A 22,393-nucleotide genomic window follows, 5' to 3' on the forward strand; every position below is an offset into this window, starting at 1 on the left:
AACCATATAAGATAAAAGGAAACAATTCTAAAATCCCATTAAAGTATTGAGAATTCATTCATTTGGCAGTTACTAATTACAGAGTGCCTTTTCTGTCCCAGGCACTGTTTTAGGCACTTTGGATACACTTTGGATATTTGGAACATGGTAGAGAATGCTTTCTGCCTTTTTGGAGTTTATTACTAGTGGGTGGGGACAGATAAAAGTAAAAATACTGACTAAATTAAATGGCATGGAGGAGGATGAAAAGTACTATGGAAAAATAAGACAGAATAGAGCAAGGTAGGCAATCAGAAATTCTGAGGGCAGAATGGGGAGTTTCAGTTTATAATACCAAATAGCGTCGTCAGGTATCACTGTGATGGTAAGATCAGAGACATGATTTGAGGGCTGCCTGGCTTGCTCAGTTGGTAGAGCATGGGACTCTTGATCTTTGGGTTGTGAGTTCAAGCCCCATATTGGGTGTAGAGATTACTTAAAAATAAAACCTTAAGACAAATAAACAACAACAACAAAAAAGAAACAAGACTTGGAAGAGGTGAAGGAATTAGCCATGTGGGTGTCTTGGGGAAACACATCCCGGGCAGAGGAAACACCAGTGAAAGCCTCTAAGGTGGAAACTTGGCCTGGCTTGTTTAAGGGACAGCAGGAGAGAACAGTGTGGAGCAGAGAGGATAATGAGTGATGAGCTCAGCTAGTTATTATGTCCGAGGAAAACTGGAAGCCATTACAGGGTTTTGGGCAGAGAAGCAGGATGATGTAATTTACATTTTTGTCTAATGTTTTATTCTGAATGAACTTCACTCTTACAAAAGTTACAAAAAGTAGTACAGAGAGTCCCTGTATACCCTTTACCCAACTTCCTTCAATGTTAATACATTATGTAGCCACAGTGTAATTATTGAAACAAGGAAATTGATATTGATGCAATACTTACTCTACAGACATTATTTAAATTTTCCCAATATTAGAACTAATCCCCCCTTTCTAGATCCTTTTCTACACTCTCATACTACTGCATTTATTTGTTACCAGTTTTGAAGACTACTAGCTATTTATTTTATAGGATGGGTCTCAAATTTCGTCTGATGTTTTGCCATGATCAAATTGATGTGTAATTTTTGCAAGACTAATGCAGAAGTGATGTGCCCTTCTGGGTGGATCATGCCAGGGTGTACATGATGTTGATAGGCTTCATTACAGTGATGATCACTTGATTAAGGTGGTACCTGCCAGATTTCTGTGATATGAAGTTACAATTGTCAATTTTTAAACCGCCAGTATATTGTGGGGAGATCCTTTGAGAATATGTTTCTTATATTATTTTCACCAACTAGATTTATTTATTTATTTATTTATATCAATACATATATTTATATAACACCGAGTGCTCATCCCAACAAATGCTCCCCCAATGCCCATTACTGATTTTCCCCTCTCCCTCGCCCCCCACCCCCATTAACCTTCAGTTTGTTCTCTGTATTTAAGAGTCTCTTATGGGTTTGCCTCCCTCTCTGTTTGAAACTATTTTTTACCTTCCCCTTCCCCCATGGTCTTCTTTTAAGTCTCTCAAGTTCCTCATATGAATGAAAACATGATTATCTTTCTCTGACTGACTTATTTCACTCAGCATGATACCCTCCAGTTCCATCTATGTTGTTGCAAATGGCAGGATTTCATTCTTTCTCATTGCCAAGTAGTATTCCATTGTATGTATAAACCACTTCTTTATCCATTCATCAGTTGTTGGACATTTGGGCTCTTTCTATGATTGGCTATTGTTGAAAGCACTGCTATAAACATTGGGGTACATGTGCCCCTATGAATCAGCACTCCTGTATCCTTTGGATAAATTCCTAGTAGTGCTGTTGCTGGGTCATAGGGTAGCTCTACTTTTCATTTTTTGAGGAACCTCCACACTGTTTGCCAGAGCGGCTGCACCAATATTTCTCATTTGGCCCAGATTTGTCCCAGCTACTTCAAGTTAGTTTTGGCGTCCTTTGACATGCCCCATTATTTTTCAACCATTTTCTTAATGTACTGGCACTGTAAGATAGAATATACGGATATAGGGATATCAGGTATGAAGATATTTCAGTAATTTAAGTGAGATGAGGTGGCTTGGTCCATGGAAGTAACAAAAAAAGTAAAGACAAGGGGTTGGATTCTATATATATTTGGATGATGTAACCAAAAGATTTATTGCTGGAAAGGATATGGGGTATGATAAAAAGAGAGGGATCGGAGATGGTTACAATTTGGCAATGACAAAGGAAGTCGGTAGAGCGGGTTTTGGGGAAAGTCTTAGGAGTTTAGTTTTGGGTATGCTGTGTTTGAGATGTACTGAAAACATCGAAATGGGGATTGTATTGGTCTGTTCAGGTTGCTGTAACAAAGTGCCACAGACTAGCTGACTTAAGCGATAAAATGTATTTCTCATAGTTCTAGAGGCTAAACATCCATGATCGAGATGTTGGCAATTATGGTTTCTGCTGAGGAAAATGGCCTGCAGATGGTTGTCTTGACCTGTATCCAATTGGCCTTTCCTTCTGTGATTTTGATGAAGAGAGAGCAATCTCTCTGGTGTCTCTTCTTATAAGGACAGTAATCCTGTTGGATCAAGGCCCCACCCTTGTGACTTCATTTAACCTTAATTACTTCTTTAGTGGCCTCATCTCCAACTACAGTCAAGCTGAGGGTTAGGGCTTCAATGCATCAGCTCTGGGGTGGACACAGACATTCAGTCCATTACAGGAATTTTGAGTAGGCAGTGGAAAAATAAGTTTTGGATTTGGAAGAGATGCTTGAACTGAAGATCTCAATGATACTTTTGGGAGGTATCTGCATGTAGATGAGAGTTTTGACTATCAGACTGATGAGACCATCAAAGCAGGGAATGCAGATAGAGAAGATGGAGGACCAAAGACTGAGTCTTGAGTTTTGAGAATGAAATCGAGAGAGAAATCTGAGATCAAGTAAAAAGGCAGATCCTTTGAAGAACTTCGGTGTGGAAGAAAACAAAGGCATGTGGCACTATCCAGAAGAAAGAATGGCATCAATTTTTTTACTTTAAAGATGGAGCATCAGTAGAATATAAGCTGATAGAAATAATCCAGTAGCAAGAGGAAATTGGTAATATAGCAAAGGGAGGAAGGAATCACTGGACAGATATCCTTGGATAGGTTAAAGGGAACGGGTTATAGTCTACAGGTCAAATAAGTACTGTTAGAAAAGAGAAAGAATCATTTATCTCAGGGAAAAGTTGGGATGGAAGAGTGAACGAAAATGCTGGTTGGAGGGTCGATATGATTGTGAGAGTCTGAGAGGGTTTTTTTTGTGTAGGAAACAAGATCATCTGCTGAGAATGAAGAAAGGGAGCAAGGGCTGGAGGTTTGAGGTGGAGCGGAGAAGGTGGGAGATAGTCATCTAAGTAAGTGGAGTATAAATGGACTGAATAAAGTATAACATGATTCCCAGAAAGCATTATGAGATTGATTGTTTCATGCTCATGAATATAAAACAAGGAAGACATGCCAATCTGATTGTGGGTTTTTCTTTATCTAAATTTACCCACCTAAGTTCAGGGGGGAGAGTAGGGAGAGAGTTGGATTTACCCTGTATGTGGTTTTGTCATAAGAAAACAAGAAGAAAGAGATCATTGAAGTCATATGCAGAGATGTGATTATAATCATTGATCATGGAATCTCAATGGGGTCAAGAAAGAAGTAGGATGCAGGGGGTGTTTGAAAGTAAAAGTTGGAGGTGATAATGGATTGTCATTTCTGTGAGGACAAAAGATTGTTTGAAATGGGTGCTACAGGAAGTGAGCAAACAAGATCAAAGGTGGTGGTCAAAGAATGGGAATCTTGAAATGGAGATTATGAAGAAAGTGTTGTTATTACTGGTGACAAAGTCTAGTGATGACCATAAGCAGTGATTGCAAATTCATCAGTTTTGTGTCCATATGTGTGTTTTAATATACTCTGTGGAAAGAAAGAATAGTTCTGTATTACCATGTTAGGGAATATTTGAACTATGTAGAACTCCTAGAATTTTCAGAAGGTAAGTAGAAAAAGAAAAAAATAGTACATGATTTTATCTCATCTCTATTAAAGCCTGGTTTTGATGACTAGTGATGATTTTTAAGAGTTTAATGTCATAAAGAGATCCATGGCTGATGAAAGCAGTTCTAAATCTATAAAAAGGTAGAGTTTTGAAAATTGTCTTAATTTCAACAAACTTTGACACACACACACACACACACACACAATTTTTTTTTTTCTAAGTTCTGTAATGTGTGGTCACTGTGCAGATCACTGACCATCTGGAACCTACTCAATTCATAGACATTTTCAATCTGGTTTCTAGGCAGTTCTCCTAGAAATGAAGCAGTACCTCCATGAATACGAAATGTTTATGAATAAACTGGAACCGTGGCTTTCCTGCTATTCTTCTGACCTTTGCGAGTCAAATGCAAAATCCAATATCACAGACCACAGATTTTTATAGGATCAAGACATGACCTGGAATTATTTTCATTGCACTTAAGTAGCTGCACTCTGATCTAGAAAGTCATTGTTTGTTCAGATCAATGGGTTTCCATTATTTCTTGCTTGGTTTAACTGGTTGAAGTTCAAATTTAACTACAACTCATTCGTTAGAAAGATGTGGATTTTTAATGTACATTTTAATAATTTTTTGGTGTCCCTAAAATATGTTTATAGTGATCATATTCAGACTAGAGAACGAAGCCTAAGATAAAATTTGATTGAATTACTTCCTATCTCGCGTTCATGGCATTTCATTTTTTAAAAACATTATCTACCTACTTACTTACCCACCTATCTACTTATTTATTTATATTCCTCTGAATCTATAATAATGCAGAACTTTGAAAACTGTCTTATCTCAACTAACCACACTACAGAAAAGAATTAAGGCAGCCTATGGCAGTCTGTACTTGTTATACAAACTTATTTGCCCTTTTTTGGACGCAAAATCCACTAACAGTGGTTCTTTTCCACTTAGGTTCCGACAGCCTTCTCTGCGACATAACTGTACTTCTAGATATAATACCTTGCTTCCTGAGGCTTTCACGGGAGGTTCTGGGTCCATGGCTTCAACTCTCTTTCTGGTCCAGATTCAGTACCAGCCAGGTTAAGCTTGGCAACAATGCTCCTCAGGTAAAGGTGACATAGCATTTATATTCATTTATGCCTTCAGATGATCTGTGAGACTGAATATAATTATGTACTGGAGTGAGAAATCCAGGTAAGTCAAAGTGATGCAGGAATTCAGTATAAAATTAAGATCTGGCTGGGATGTTTCTTTGCTTTTACTTATTTTGAGCAGGTATTTAATTTTCAGGGTCTTCTCCAATCCTAAGGACCAGAGGATAGAAAGTCTTTCATTATACTTGGAAACTTTGAATGCTTCTCCTTGATCATGGTTGTAATGCCTTTGCCACTTTTGACCAAATTTCTGGTTCTGGTCTCAAAAAGTAGATGGAAATGACAGGGCAGAATATTATATATATATTATATAACATCATATATATATTATATACATATAATTATTTATATATTATATACATATAATTATTTATATATATTATATATTTATAATATATAATATATATTATATATAACATATGTATATTATATACATATAATACATATTATATACATGTGTATTATATACATATATATAGAATATGTATATGAAATAATATATATATATATTTTTTTAATTTATTATTTTTTCTTTTGAGAAGGATTAGTGTTTGCTATCTACTTGGTGTGATTTCAGAATTCTCAGATCTCTGAAATACTTTCTCCACTAACTCCTTGTTGTCTGATACGTTTCCATTAACTTTCTTCTTCATTGATTTAAAGCTTTATTCATGGTTAAAAATACAAATGTCTGTATTTCATGTAAGTAATCATCTCAAGCAAGTGTGACAAGTTCTGCGGGTCACTGCCCTCCGCATGGGTTTTGAAGGAGAGCTGACAGAAAAGGTAACAAATTTATTTTGAGAGAGACTGAGAGAATATGAGTGGGGGAGGGGCAGAGAAAGAGAGGGAGAGAGAGAATCCCAAACAGGTTCTACACTGTCAGCGCAGAGCCCTATGCGGTGCTCGATCTCACAACCGTGAGACCACGACCTGAGCCAAAATCAAGAGTCAGATGCTTAACTGATCAAGCCCCCCAGGCGCCCCTCATGTTCTTCTTATCAAACTTCCTCCTCAACTTACTGGTCATATTCAAGCCTGGTTTCTCCTTCCTTCCTTGTTTCCTCCTGCCTTCCCTCTCTTCTTCCTCCCTTTTTACTTTTGCTTTTCCTGGCTCTTTTCCTGTTGATCTGTTTTTTCATTTATAAATTTCAGAAAAATCTCCAGTATATATCTCAGTTTTGATGATTCTGTTTAATATTTATTTATTTATTTTATTTCTAGACATGGTAGTCTCCTTTAATTAGCAGATCCACTTTTTTCCCCCTCTTACATCTCATGAAAAATTTCTTTAATATAGAAATGTACTGTTTTCCCCTCTTCCATTTATAGGACGGAATACAAGGTTTCCCCAGAATGAAGACCAATTGATTTTCTTTTGCTAGATCATCATTATCTGTCTGAGGTATCTATTAACTCTCTCCTCAGGGATTCACCATCTATGTGTTTATTCTCTGTGTTCTTTTGGCCTCTGATTGGGTATTTGGCCTCACATGTTCTGTTTTGTGCGATTTCAAATTTATTTATTATTTCTGTAATAGTATTGCTTTGATCCCCAGTTTATCTTTTTAGCTTTGTAATCTCATTTTTCACTTTATTCTGTTGTCTTATCCTTTCATCTTGAATGTCTTGTTTCATTGATTTCATGTTGTTCGTGAGTTCTTCTAAAGTACAAATGACTTATTGTGGAGATTTTTTTCCTCTTGTTCTTTGGGTAGAGTTTAACTCAGTAACTGATTCTTTGTGCTGTTCCTCCTCTGTCTCTCTCTCTCTCTTTTTCTCTCTCTCTCTCCTTTCATTTCACTGAACTTTTCCTCCTTATTTTGTTTGGAATTTTAAATAAGAATTACATGTTTCTTATTATAAGAAAACATTCTGGAAAGGTATAAAGAAGAATTTTTTCTTTGCTCTGCACTCCCCCACCATGATCTCCTGAGGTTACTGTTGCTAATAGTTATATGTATATATCCATAGTTTTATTTCTTCTATTAATATAAACATATGAATATGCTTTTTTATTTGTTTCAAAAATCGCATCCTACTCCATATGCTCTTTGAGATTTGCTTTTTAAAAATTTGCTTTTGTTTTAAAGATTTTATTTTTAATAATCTCGACACCCAAGGTAGGGCTTGAACTCAAAACCTTGAGATCAAGAGTCACATGCTCCACCGACTGAGCCAGCCAGTCACTCCAAAAATTTGCTTTTTTTAAGGTTAATAATCCCCAGTAAATCTCTTCCCCAAGCACTGATCTAACTCATTTTTAAACAGAGCTGCCTGATAGTCTGTTATATGGATGTGCTAAATCTTATTCAATTATACCACTATCAGGAGCGTTTTCTTTTTTGTTACTGTAAACAATACTTCAGAAGATACTAAAGTGCTACATTTGTGCATACTAATGCTTTTATATTTGTTGAATTGATTCTAAAAGGGGAATTACTGGGGCAGAAGGTATGTGCATTCAGTTATTGATAGATACTATTGGATTACTTTCCAGAATGCTCCTCAAAGTTCATACTTGCTTTAGCATTGCATGTGAGTGGCTATTTTAGATATCAAAAAAACAAAACAAAACAAAAATCGTTCTCATGTGTATGAAGTCTTATTTTCAAATTGCTACATTTATTCTCAAATTACCCTGAGTTAATAATTAAATAACTTTAGTTATTATTTTGCTACTACATAAGTTCTGTGTTTTTTTCTTTTTTTTTTTTTTTCTTTTCTGGAATTGATTTTATTTTGGTTGATATTGGGCTTTGTTTCCCTTTCATTTTCACACATTTTTGAACAATTATTCAAAAAAGTCTTTTGAGCACTTTTTGTGCCCCAGGCACTATTCTAGGCACTGTGGATAGTGTCAGAAACAAAGCTGACAACCATGCCCCACGGAGCTTTCATCCTGGAGTGTGAAAAATATATGAGTAGACAAAAAATAAATATAATAAGTTGACATAGCACTCAGCTGTGGGATATTCATATGGTAGAGAGTGACTAGGTGGTCAGGGAAAACCTGTCTAAGGAACCTGGGGCTTTAAAGAAAAAAATAGTAACTATCCATGGGAAGGTCTGGGAGAAGAGCATTTCAGGGAGAGGGAGAGCAATGATCAGGGTTTTGAGGTTGGGGCAGTCTTCAGTAATCTCTAATGAGCCCAGACCTGAGTGTTTACAGCAGAGTGAGAGAAAAGGAGGTATACATGAGATGAAGTAAGGAAAACCGGCAAGGGCAATGGCACCTGTCATCTCCTCACTGTGGTAAAGAGTTTGAATTTCATTGTGAGTGACGAAGGAGTCCTTTGGGTGGATTCTGGGAGGGATCTAACTTTTGATTTACGTTCTGAAAAGGTCACTCTGGGTTCTCAGTGGAGAATGCATTGTAGGAAATCACAATACATCTGAATGCTTTGTAGGAAACCCAGGGCAGGGGTGGAGGTAGGATAGCTAAAAGGCTTTTGTGGACATTCCCAGTTAAAAGATGGTATTGGCTAGGACTTCACGGTGTCAGTGAAGCAGGGAAAAGTGGACTAGTTCGAGGTAGGTTTAGGAGTAGAAATTGACAGAACTTGCGTATGGACTGAGGGGGAAAAGAAGCATCAACCGTGACTCCTAGGTTTTGGCCTGAGCAATTCAGTGGCCTGGTGTGCCACCTACCAAGATAAGGAGAGAGCAGCAAAGGAGCTCCTGGGTGGGTCGGTCGGTTAAACACCCAACTCTTGATTTCGGCTCGGGTCACACTCTCAAGGTTGGTGAGATTGAGCCCACTCTTGGGCTCTATGCTGACAGTGTGGGGCCTGCTTGGGATTCTCTCTCTCCCCTCCCTCCCACATCCTTCCCGCACTCATGCATGTGCATGTGCGCTCTCTCTCTCTCTCTCTCTCTCTCTCTCTCTCTCTCTCTCTCTCTCTGTCAAAAATAAATAAATAATACACTTTAAAATAGTCAAGAATTGTCATTTAAAAATAATAGAGCAGAAAAGAGATTTGAGGGATAGTAGATTAAGATTTCTTTGCTTTTTGAGATTTAAAAACAGTAAGAAATTGGTATTGTGGTATAGATTTCAGAGGTACCAGCAAGTACCAGAGGTACTTGAAATGATGGAATTAATTTTCATACATATCAAAGAATAACTTAATAGCAAACTTGACAAGTGAGATCTGGGTATGTGAATGGGGCTAGTCGGATCTAAGGCTTTTTGTAAGGACAGTAGAAAGGGAGCTGGTTTTAATTATGGAGCCCAAAAGCCCAAATGCTGAGGACCTCACTCTTGAGTATCAGCACTTACATTAGCTGTCCTAGTTCTCTGTGGGTAATTCATTCGAGTATTGTATTGTTACTAGCAAAGACCTTTTATTTTTCTCTAGAGTCTGCATGTGCAACAGATCTAAGTCGAAGCGGGTTAAAAATCCCATATAGAGGGACAGCTGGGTGGCTCAGTTAATTAAACTTTGACTCTTGATATTGGCACATATCATGATCTCACAGTTTGTGAAATCAAGACCCATGGTAGGCTTTGTGCTGACAGCACGAAGCCTGCTTGGGATTCTCTCTCTCCCTCTTTCTCTTCCCCTCTCTGCTCTCTTTCTCTCTCTCTCAAAATAAACTGTAAAAAAAAAATTAAAACTGCAATATAGAGACTTTAAAAAATTTTTTTAAATGTTTATTTATTATTGAGAGACAGAGAGCCACAAAGTGTGAGCACGGGAGGGGTACAGAGAGGGGGGAGACAGAGAATCTGAAGCAGGCTCCAGGCTCTGAGGTGTCAGCACAGAGCCTGATGCAGGGTTTGAACTCACAAACTGCGAGATCATGACCTGAGCCGAAGTTGGAAGCCCAACAAACTGAGCCACCCAGGTGCCCCACACAATATAGAGACTTTTAACCCATCTCCTTGTGCTCAGTTTCTTACTGCCATGCTCTTTCAGACCATACAGATTTCCAGATCGTTCTGAGATTCTTGATGACCAGGCTGATGCTTTCCACTGTAGGACCCTTTTCTTCCTTCTCTCTCACACTGTATGCTTTCATTCTCATAGACCATTTTGGAACTTACCCCATTCATGACTGCCTCCCACCTTTTCTCTTTATTGTTGCTGGATCATAGCTTTGTGATGCTCTTATTGTTATTTTCTTTTTTTTTTTAAAGCTTATTTCTTTGAGAGAGAAAGAGAGACTGGGGGAGTGGGGGAGACAGACAGACAGAGAATCCTAAGCAGGCTCTGCACCATCAGCACAGAGCTTGATGTGGGGCCTGAACCCCCAGAGTGTGAGATCATGACCTGAACTGAAACTAAGAGCTGGATGCTCAACTGACTGAGACACCCAGGCACTCCACGTATTATTATTTTCTAATTTTTTTAAATTTTCTTTCTTAATTTTTTTGAACATTTATTTATTTATTGACAGAGACAGAGCATGAGCAGGGGAAGGGCAGAGAGAGAGGGGATCATAGAATCTGAAGCAGAGTCAAGGCTCTGAGCTGAGCAGAGTCCGATGTGGGACTCGAACTCACAGGTGGTGAGATCATGACCTGAGCTGAAGTCAGATGCTTAACCGACTGAGCCACCCAGGCGCCCTCTTGTTGTTATTTTCAAGATCACAAAAGGAAGAGAGAAACACAGGTATGTAGTCTGCCATCTTGAAATGGGAAACTTTACTTATTTTAAAACACTCATTCATTCATTCATTCATTCATTCATTCATTTTTGAGAAATAGAGATTGAGAGAGAAAGAGAATCCCAAGCAGGCTCCCTACTGTCAGTGTGGAGCCCGACACAGGGCTTGAACTTATGAACTGTTAGATCAAGAGTCAGACATTTAAGTGACTGAACCACCCAAGTACCCCAAACTTTAATTTTTATGTAGACAGAAATGTTTCTCCTTTACAAAGTTGTTTCTTCATCTTTCTAAAACACATTATATTCATCTTTATTTTTTGTCATTTTTTTTCATAGTTGTCATCACATTTTGGGCTCCATCGCCCAACATGGGGCTTGAACTCATGACCCTCAGATCAAGACCTGAGATGAGATCAGGAGTTGGATACTTAACCAACTGACCCAGCCAGTTGCCCTAGTTGTCATCCTATTTTATTTAATTGTATTGGCATTTATTGTGGGCAGTATAGACCTTCCATGTAATATTTATCAGTTCTGTTAAACTCTTTCCCCATCTTACCTGAGACATGTGAGTCTTATTCTCTTGAATGATGTACTTGATTTTTGTTCTCCTTTCTGTATAAAGTAAATATTCTTTGATCCTGCAAATTTTCACTTCATTTAGAGACTATGATCACCAAATATAAAGTTCTGAAGGCAGTGTTCCTTTTTTATCCATCTTCGCGTGCCCAAAGGTTCTATTCCAAGACTGAAGCATAGGAATTCAAGAAAGACTTGATGAAACGAAAGCTGAAAGGGGACATTTCTGTTACTCACTTCTATTAACTATACTTGTTTATTCATTCATTCAACAAACATTTATGACAAATCCCTGTGTTTCAAGCTTTGAGCGTTGCTATACACTGGGAATCCACAGCTGAACAAGGCTGCCATGCCTTCTAGAAATTCATGAATGTTAACACTCATCATCTCTTTTGTTTAGCTACCTTGTTTAGTGAATGTTTTTTTCTCCCCAATAGATGATTGATGGTGAAAGCTATTTTATATATTTCTTTGGAACTCATTCCCTTCCCACAGCAAAAACTACATGAGTACTATATTAAAGGTCCATGGTTCCTCTTGGTCTGTGTTTTGCTGACATCAGACACCTTAATCTGCTTACCCTGAGACAGAATGTTCTTTCTATGGCTCTTTCTTAAAACCACATTTATGGCATGGTACCAGGATGGCTCAGTCGGTTAAGTGTCCAACTCTTGGTTTCAGCTCAGGTCATGATCTCATGTGGTTCATGGGATTGAGTCCTGTGTTTGGCCCTGTGCTAACAGTATGGAGCCTGCTTGGAATTCTCTCTCTCTCTCTCTCTCTCTCTCTCAAAATAAATAAACTTAAAAAATCACATTTATGGTCCTCTTTATATGCTTCCTCAACATTTTTTAAATAGTGTCCAAAAACATTATCCAATTAAAGGTCATAGTAGGGATGGTGCAGGCTGTATCCGGTAGTGTCTAGAATAGGACTGTTCACTTGGACAGTGTTGAGGTGGAACAAGACAAGTTCAAGGTTTAAGGAAGTGGTAGTCAGAGATGGCAGAAATGAAGGTTTGGGTTTGGGAGTAATCTTTTAGCATTTTTGAGAAGCTCTTTCCATTTCCTTGAGCACAGAAGACCGAGACAAGAAAACATAGGGTGAGTGGCAGAAAGTAGGTAGGTTGCCTTCTCTTTGTTGGCACTTTGCTGTGCGCTAGAATTTTGTCTTTCTTCTCTAGTGAGATTCATAGAAGATCTATTTGTTATCTCGTTGTTTTTGGTCTTTTTCTTCCTGCTGAGAATTTGGGTGTGTCATGTCTTAAGTTTTCATGTATGTATTTTTAATTTTAAAAGTAGGCAGTGGTAAGGTTGGCTACAGGTCTTGAGGTAGTTATATAGATTATTTCACTATGGTGTATATTTCTGATATATATGTATCTATATAAATATATATATATATAATATATGTAAACACACACATATAAAATATAGGTAAATACACATATAAAATATATGTAAAACACAGTATAGCACACAACAATGAACAGAATCCTTCCTATCTATTAATTTAGGTAGAGCTCAATTTTAAGCCTGCCACAAAGTTTTCTTTATCTAGAAGTTGTCTCATTTATCTATAACTTAGCTGGCAATCCAAGGCAGTTTACAATATAATCTGTTTAAATATTAAGATATATATATATATATATTTTTTTTTTTTAATGTCTATTTTTTTGAGAGAAAGAGAGACAGAGTGTGAGTGGGAGAGGCGCAGAGATAGAGGGAGACACAGAATCCGAAGCAGGCTCCAGGCTCTGAGCTGTCAGCACAGAGCCTGACATGGGGCTCAAACTCAGAACTGTGAGATCATGACCTGAGCTGAATTTGGACGCTTAACCAACTGAGCCACCCAGTCTCACCTAAAAGTAATATGAATAATAATAGGCCTCACGTATTGAGTATTCATATATGCCAGGCACAGTGGCAGGCAAATCCAGATATAAAATCCCAGTAGAGGGGTACCTGGGTGAATTATTTGGTTGAGTGTCCAACTCTCGATTTCGACTTAGGTCATGATCTCTCGGTTCATGGGCTCAAGCCCCACATTGGGCTCTGCACAGACAGCATGGACCCTGCTTGGGATTCTTTTTCCCTCTCTCTCTGCCCCTGCCCAACTTGCGCTCTCTGTCTCTCTCTCAAAATAAATATATAAACATTTAAAATCCTAGTAGACAAGAACAATGTATTTGAGGCCACTGTATCCCCATTATATAATGGTGTCTACATAATAAGAACATAGAACAAAATGATCAGATTATTGGTTGAATTTGTAGATACTTTCAAGTTTCCCATCTTTAACTTAGATCAAGAATTTTGGAAATATTATATAATTAGCTGTCTGAAGTGTTTGAAGATACATATAATATTTGATTTTACTTATTAGATACACAGAACTTTAGTATGATTAAGATGAAGTGTATTCTTGTCATAGAATATTAGTAATTGATAAGATTTATTGATTACTTATTATATGCCAGATGCTGGTGTAATAATTTTAAAGGAATAGTTTTTTAATCTTCAAGATAAGTATCCTTATTACCATAGTTACAGAGGAAGAATCCCCCCAGTGCTATGCAGCCTGTCAACAAAAATAACAGTTTGATTCTGTGCTTGTATAATTCATTTATTTTTTTTCCAATGTATAGTATTTGCTGTTTTGTTTTGATAATGTAATGTATGTCAGACTGTACTTTTATGAAAAACGAAAGGAAACTATGTGGGAAAAAATATATTCTCGATAGTGTATGATACCTTTGTGAGGACAGCCGTCGATTGAAAAGCTGTATCCATTTAACCACTGATAGGGTGGCTAGTCTGGAATAAAAGGATACTCAAGTTCTACAGATACCTGCAATTGATCGGTGGCCTCATTCGCATTCAGATAAGTAGCGCAAAAACACAGTTCCCAGAAAAATCACGAAATAATCCAAATGCCAGTATGGTAAATTTTATAAAAATGAAATAATCATTACATCCGATCCAAGAATGAAAGAAAGCTTACTCATGGATGAGATTTTATGTTAAGCTCCAGTACAAATCTGTTGATCCAGAATATTAACACCTGCTTCTGCTTATTGAAAAACCCTCTTCCTCTTCTAATCATTTCCTCATTTGTATAGTGGTTAATCAGATATGAGAAAGTCAAGATACCTAGGATTTTGGAGTTTATTCAAATATACTGATAACTCCAGGCATATCTATGTCTCTTAGCTTCAAAATAAATTATTAGTTAATGATCACCATATCTTGGAGCTGGGATCAAAATATTATTCTCACTTTGTAGGTTGCTATAGGCACAGACCAGATAAGTGCCTTATCAAAGATGTTGGCAAGCCAAGGGGCAGATAGGGAATTAGATTGTCAAACTCTGGATGCTTCATCTTGGGTTCAGTGCAGACCCTGTGGGCAACTGAGGAAGCAAAGTTGTAGCTGAGAATCAGTGCTACCTGGTCTGCTTGTGGCTCTCACTGCGAATTTCCATGTGTTTGGGCGGAGTTAAGAACCCAGGAGTCCATAAAGTAACCTTCAGGTAATAACACAACAATCCATGTTTTTCAAGTTCATATATTACTTTGAGTTGGCAGCCTGAACTCCCAAGTTCGCTGCCGAGGGCCAGTACTGTGCTGAGAATTACCGTGAAAATATTCATCATACCAGAAAATAGATAAAGAAAATAAAATGACCATTTTCTTTCCCATTAAACTTGTAACTCTGTTTACTATAGAAAAGTGCAATGCTTAGTAAAAAAAAGTCTATGATTCTGCTGTATATTCTTGCAAAACGAAACTGTATTAGGTACACAGAAGGTATTAATCAGCTGAGTGAAATTCTACAAAACTAGCTGGACAGAGTGATATAAAATGAAAGATTAGAGACTCACTTACAGTTCCAACATATTTATGGTTTTATACTGAAAACAAAAAGCACTACTGAATAGGTCGGCTTATTGAAAACTCAGCTTCTGGAGTTTCACAGTTTTGGAAGAAAGTTATTAAAACATAAATTGCCTGGTATTTTCTTGACATAGACAAAACGGAAAATTTGATTTACGAAGATTGTCAGTTGCAATAAAGCAGATCAGAACATAGTCATTTTACCTAATAAGTGATGTGATGTTATAATTCTTATCACAATTTCAAATATTACCAAAACATACAGAAAGAAGCTTCAAAACCAGAAAGAAGACACTAGAGCTAACCTAAATAAACTCACCCAAAAGGAAGAAAGTGAGAGGTTATTAAAGATGCAATTTGTTTTTCATTTATTAGAGAAAATTCAGAAAATTTTGAGGAAAATAAAAACTTACATATCTTAAACCAGAGTAAGCATTTGTTTATTTTCTTCAATATTTTTCTATTTGCACACATTATTAAAACAAAATCATCCAGCACACCCATTTTGTAGTTATTTCATATATTAATATATTGTAATGATTTCCTAATTTTTCACTATTTTTTTAATGTCTGGTTTAAAAAACTTAGATCTTAGCCCATCACTTATGCTACCATAATCCATTTAACAAGTTTTGTATATCTGGTCATTTGGATGTTTTCATTTTTTACCTATTATAAATAGTGCCATGATAAACATGTGTATACTGATATTTTGTATATTTATTTGATTATTTTCTTAGGAGGCATTTTTTAAAGTCACTTTGTTATTGATTTCTGAACTTTTGAGTAATCCTTTAAACTTTTGATGAATACTTTGAGAATCTGATATTTAAATTGTTCATATTCACAAGTAAAATTGACATATATTTGAATTGTTGAATATCTGATAATAAGATGTTTATTTAATCTTCAAAGAGAAGAAATATTTTATGTATTTATATATTGGTTTATAATTTTTACCACCTAAAACTCTATAGATGTTGTCCCATTATTTCCTGGTATTTGATATGGAGAAGTCTGAGGTTAGTCTGAATTTTTTCGTTTGGAGGCAAACTTTTCTGTCTAGTCAAGAACTAAGTTTATGTTATTTTCTTCACCCTTGAAATTATAAATTTCAACAGAATCAGTTCAGGTTTTCATCCTTGTTAATGTTGCCTATAGTCACTGAGACTTTTCATCTGTAGACTCAAGACTTTGTTTTATTTGGGAATACACAGTCCTATCATAACCCAGATTTATTGTTTTAGTTAAAAGGGTTCCTTTCTCATGGACACAAATTATGTTGCACACCATTTTTCTTCCATCAACTGCATCTACTTTTTCTTCTCTCGTGATTTTAATCTCCCTTCATTTCTCATATTTTAGAGGCAGCTGTTCAAATTTGTTCTACACATTACTATTCACTTTTCAGCGGTGTTGGCTTTGTTCTTTAGTGAATATAATATTGAGTGATTCTAATCTCATGAAGATATTAATTTTGCCATTTTGCTTTTAATTTATTTCCTTTTCATTTCAACTTACCTCCTAGCCAGATTCCCTTTCACGCCAGTATGTTGTCTTCTCCTCTCAAAGGTTTATCCTTTGAATTTCTTTGTGAACAGACAACACTGTTTCTAAAATTGTATGGCTTGTAGTGTCCTTTAAAAGAATCCATTCATGGAGCCATGTTCTTTTATGTTACAGAAAAATGTTCTAATCTCCACCCTTCCTCGGCATTTTAAATTCATTCCCTGAACGGGCAGTTAATCCAGCCTAGTTGTGCCTGGGAAGCAGGGATGTTATGTCAGTTAGAATTGCTTTAGTCTGAAGTAGGAGAAAGAGCCATAGTGGCTTAATCAGATGGAATCTTTTATTGTCACATGACCAGAAGTCTAGAGCTAGGAAGTCCGGAGCCAACCCAGTGGGTCAAGGAAGTGTCTTGAGAACCAAGGCCTCTCCTGAACAATGTAATTTATTCTTATGGTTGCAAAGTGGCTGTACCAAATCTAGGTATGTATGTATGTATATATATCATATACACCCATTATCAATATATTAAAATATACAATGGATATATAATATATATTTCATGGTTTTATATATGCATATATACATACAATATGTATATGTATTTATAATGGGTATCTCGAAGAGGAAAAGATGGGTGTCCAATTTTTTTATTGTTGTTAGAAAAATAGTATGTTTGTGAAAGCTCCACTCAGGACACTTCTGTTTCTGTTTCATTGCTAAGAACTGTGTCTCTGGTCACATGGTCACCAGTAGTTGCAATGGAGTTTGAGGACAGAAGTATGTTTAGCTGGTACAAACTATCACATTTTATTCTTAAAAAATTTTTTAAGGGGCACCTGAGTGGCTCAGTCGGTTAAGCGTCTGACTTCGGCTCAGGTCATGATCTCGCGGTCCGTGAGTTCGAGCCCCGCGTCGGGCTCTGTGCTGACAGCTCAGAGCCTGGAGCCTGCTTCCGATTCTGTGTCTCCCTCTCTCTCTCTCTCTGACTCTCCCCTGTTCATGCTCTGTCTCTCTCTGTCTCAAAAATAAATAAACATTAAAAAAATTAAAAAAAAATTTTTTTAATGTTTTTTATTTTTGAGAGGGAAAGGAAAACAGAAAATCTTTAGTGGGTTCCATGCTGTCAGAGCAAACCCCAACATGGGGCTCCAACCCACAAGCTGTGAGATCATGACCTGAGCCAAAGTTGGATGCTCAACTGACTGGGCCACCCAGACACCCGAAAACCATCATTTTTAAAAAAACAGGGATAAAAACCAATATTCACAGGTGTAAAAGGTCTTTGCTATTTTGTATTAGTGGTAATACATGTTAAAAGAGAGCTACAGGGGCACCTGGGTGGCTCGGTCGGTTAAGCCTCCGACTTCGGGTCAGGTCATGATCTCTTAGTTCTTGGGTTCAAGCACGGCATCGGGCTCTGTGCTGACAGTGCGGAGCCTGGAGCCCGTTTCAGATTCGGTGTCTCCCGCTCTCTCTGCCCCACCCTGCTCTTGCTGTGTCTCTTTCTCAAAAATAAACATTAAAAAAATTAAAGAGAGCTACAAATGAGGGACTATCCCTGGCCACATGAGAAAACAAGTCCCAATGAAGACGAGCAATCTTAGAACTTCTTCTCTAAAGCAAAGGACATGATCCTGGATGGTGATTCTTGTCGCAGCATCTTAAGACTTACTACTAGAAGAAATTATTTCCAGATTTTGCAAGTAGGATGTTAGTTTTTGGTTAGTGTGTTTTTTCTTCACAAATGTTTGGATTAGTGGTCTCTGAAGTTAAAAAAAAAATCCCTGGGTAGATGTGAAAGTAATATTAGTTGATTAACTTCTGTGTGGGAAGTACTAAGATACATACAAAGGTGAAATCGATCGATAATGCCTTTTTTAAAATTATCAAGTAGAACACGTGATTTAGGAACGTAAATAGTTCTAGACTAAAACTCTCCGAGGGCATTGCATATGGCTTGGCCAAAGTTTTTCTCCTGAATTTGTTTATTGCCTCACTGATAGAAGTAAATAGTTGATAAGAGTTTGCTAAATTAGCAATACGGAATCACCTACTATAGATAAATTCACTTGTAAGATATGTATATTGTGCTTTGGATCACAGAATGGAAACAGATCTCAGATCAGGTGGATTTGGTGACCTTGAGCTGGGCCCTCCAAGGCGAGTAGGACTTGTACAGAAGGGAAGATACTAAATGACAAGAAAACAGAGAGAACTGAGGACTAGCATGAACAGGCATGGTGATCAGTGAAGGAAGCAATGCGAACATACAGAAGGCAGATCCCATCCACATCCTAGGCGTTCTTGACCTGGTCTTTATTCTTTGGACCATATGCAGCTTTTGAAGCTCAGAGAATGTAACGGGGATATGTAGGTCGAAGTGGAGAAGGAAACACTGGGGACAGGAAAATGAATCTGGATCTTCTACCTGGTCTCAATGACTCCAGGAGTGAGGGTTCACATAAGGTGATAAGATTATATATTAAGGAAATTTAATGAGGAAATTTAATTTAAAATAAATAAAATAAAATTTAGTTGGGAAAACTGTAATCCTTATGATATAACACTCTCTTCATTTTCTAGGCATAGCTTGCTTTCATTCAGCCATATATTTATTTTTATGTAAAACAACGGAATAAGCACTATGAACAGCAAACCAAACTGTTCTCCCCAACCACCTGGTACTTCTTCTTCCCAAATGGTTTCTGTGGCAACCATTTCCTTATTTCCTTTTTCCATGGTTCTCCTGCATTTATGTGCATGTCTCAAAAAGCCTGTTTTTTTCTGGTTTGTTTTTTAGTAGTTTTTAACTTTCTAGAAAGGTATTATGTATGTATTATTTGGGGACTGATGTCTCTCACTTAATTATTTTACTAAGACCTTTGAAATACATTGAAATGCAATTTCCTTTTGCATTTTTAATTTTTTTTCTTTTAGTTGTGATGAACTTGATAATGACCCATTGGTATTTTACTTCATTCATTCATTTGCCAAGTTTAGTTTGTTGCCACTAGGACAAATTCATGAGAAGGCTGAGTCCACACTTAGTTTCATCTGTCATAGCCATACAAGAGTTAAAACTGTTAAATTCAACCTTGACTTAATTGAAATGGCTTTGCTATCATCCAGTAAATATCAGTTATAAAATATAAACATAGCTTTTTTGGCTATGCACGGTAGGACATTGCTTCAGATGCACCATAGTGAGATAATTTTAGCAAAATATCATACATTTCATGAATTTGTAGTTATCATCCCCCTAATCCGAATATGCATTAAATATGTGCTAAAGTAGTAAATATTAGATGTGCCAGTTACAGATACATATAAAGATGATAACTCTGGGTGATGCTTAATCTCTCAGATCAAGCAAAGCTGAGTAGAGAAATTTTGTCATATTTGACTATTCAAACATTTTTTTGATATTACCCTAGAAAAAAGTTCTGAACCACATGGATTTTTTTTTTTAGTTATTCACCGTCTCTGGGAAAAATTTGGGACTTGATTAAACAGAAAAAAATGTAATTGCCTAATTTCACAAGAATGTACACAATTTGACATGCATTTTTCTGAATCTAAGTCACATCAGAAGGATATTTTTCCAGATATGTGTGTCTTTTCTGGATTATGACTTTCCCTGCTACCTAATAATATTCCGGAATTAGGGGGACCAGCTTATCCCAGTTTGCCTGGGCTTTCCAGTTTTAACACTGAAAGTCCTGCCTCCCAGTAAGGGCCATGCCCATAAATGCTTTGTCAGGCACCTAGAATCATGAAGAGTTAGGTCACGTCATGTGTCACTAACACACACTCTTCCAGTGATGGATTTCAGATATATTAGATTCTCATTTACATTTTAATACATTTGTACTATTTCAAGTTAATATTTTGTAGTATGTATGAAAACCCTAAAATATAAATATTTAAAAGCTATCCTTTTAACTAATTTGAATTATAGAATATTTATAAATTCATTTTATTTCTTTTAAGTGTATATAGTCATTTGAACTAGAATTTCTCATTATACTTTAATGAAGAAATGAGAACGATCTGTAACTAGTATTTCAGTTGTTTGTATGCATTGCATGAAAATAATTTGTTTTAGCAATACTTAGATTTAAAGAGCTTCCTGTTCTAATTTTCTTTCTCTAAAAAGGCTTAGGAAAACTTATTCTGAGAGGAAATAGAGTGTCGTACCTTCAAGCATGTCTTCTGAAATCAAAACCTGGGAGCAAAAAGCCTGACTCTTCCTTCCATATACTAAACTATGCGATTTGGGCAAACTGCTTAAGCTTATGAAGACAGTGTCTTTATCTTCACATGGTCTAATAATTAGTGCCATTTAGGCTCTCCAGCCACTGTTCTTTGGCCACTACCCTTTCCTTCTCCTCCCCTGGGTCCCTAGCCCTGTTGACTGCTCACAGCCCTCCTGTGGCTGCTGTGTGTTGTCAGCACCCCACACTGTGACACATGTCCCCGTTGCACTTGCCCTGGGCTCCTGGGTCCCTGGGTCTTCTAGGCGGGCCCTATTAGTTCCCAACATGATGTCAATTACATGGTTATGGGACTACCAGAAAAAAAAGAAAGTAGTGGCACACCTTGAGAAGTTAAATACAGGATGGGCTAATTTGGGCAATCCTTGCCATTTCACCATGATTTTCAATCAAGGCTTTGAGATTGTGTTGAATGACTACAAGTGGTTTGCCTTTTTTAAGTACAAAGAAGAGGGCAGCAAGGTAACCAGTAGTCGTAGACTCTGGGTCTGGAGTTCTTTCTTGTCCAGCAAGATAGTGGATGCAGAATTGACATGTGAGAGGACGTAATGTCTGGGAGGAGACAAGAGCCCCAAGTAAGGGACCTTCCTCCATTTTTATTAGGATCAGAAGGTTTACAAGAGTGATGGATGTGAGGAAAAGGGGGTGTTGAAGATATGCAGCGTTAGGGGTTTGGGTCAATACCAAACAAAGTCCTGGTGCCTGGCAGATGGTTGTTTAAGGCAGGCATGAGGCGCCAGGTCTGTTTACCTTATCTTGCCTAGGGGACAAGAAAGACAGAGCATGCTACCTCAGGGTCAACAAGGCACCTTTCTTTTGCTAATTAGCTCTGTCCTGGGCAACTTGGCCCTGCTGTGGTCTATAGCCCTGTTTACCTATTTTGGTCCTTCCTTCCTTTGAAAGCAGCTTTCTGCTATTGTACTAAATTGGGGGGTGTTTCCGCCCTGAATACTTAATCTTGTCTACCTAATTTTGGATGCTTTCATCCTGAGGCTTCCTGTTCCTATATGCCTTGTTAACCCATGGGTGCGAGCTCAGGGAATTCCTTAGCTTATGCTCCACAATGAGTTGCCACCGCAGAGACCATGCCTGGATGGGTGCATGATGTGCCAAGCTGGAAGTAGGCTCATTTCCTCGGAACTAAAGTGGGAACTACCTCTGAGAAGGTGAACATGAACACAGCACACCCTGAGAGTCTCCAGGGAAACTACTCTAATTCTAATACCCTCTACAAATATAACCATGGTTTTGTGAAAGTGATCCATGCCGTTCAGAAGTCTTAAAAAT

The 22,393-nt window shown here is 37.3% G+C and overlaps 1 pseudogene; it reads left to right on the forward strand.

The window, feature by feature from the left end:
- Positions 1 to 22,393, forward strand: part of LOC101084280 — a 35,440-nt pseudogene that overhangs the window by 11,634 nt on the left and 1,413 nt on the right.

Source organism: Felis catus, chromosome B1 (assembly GCF_018350175.1).
Source record: "Felis catus isolate Fca126 chromosome B1, F.catus_Fca126_mat1.0, whole genome shotgun sequence".
NCBI lineage: Eukaryota > Metazoa > Chordata > Mammalia > Carnivora > Felidae > Felis > Felis catus.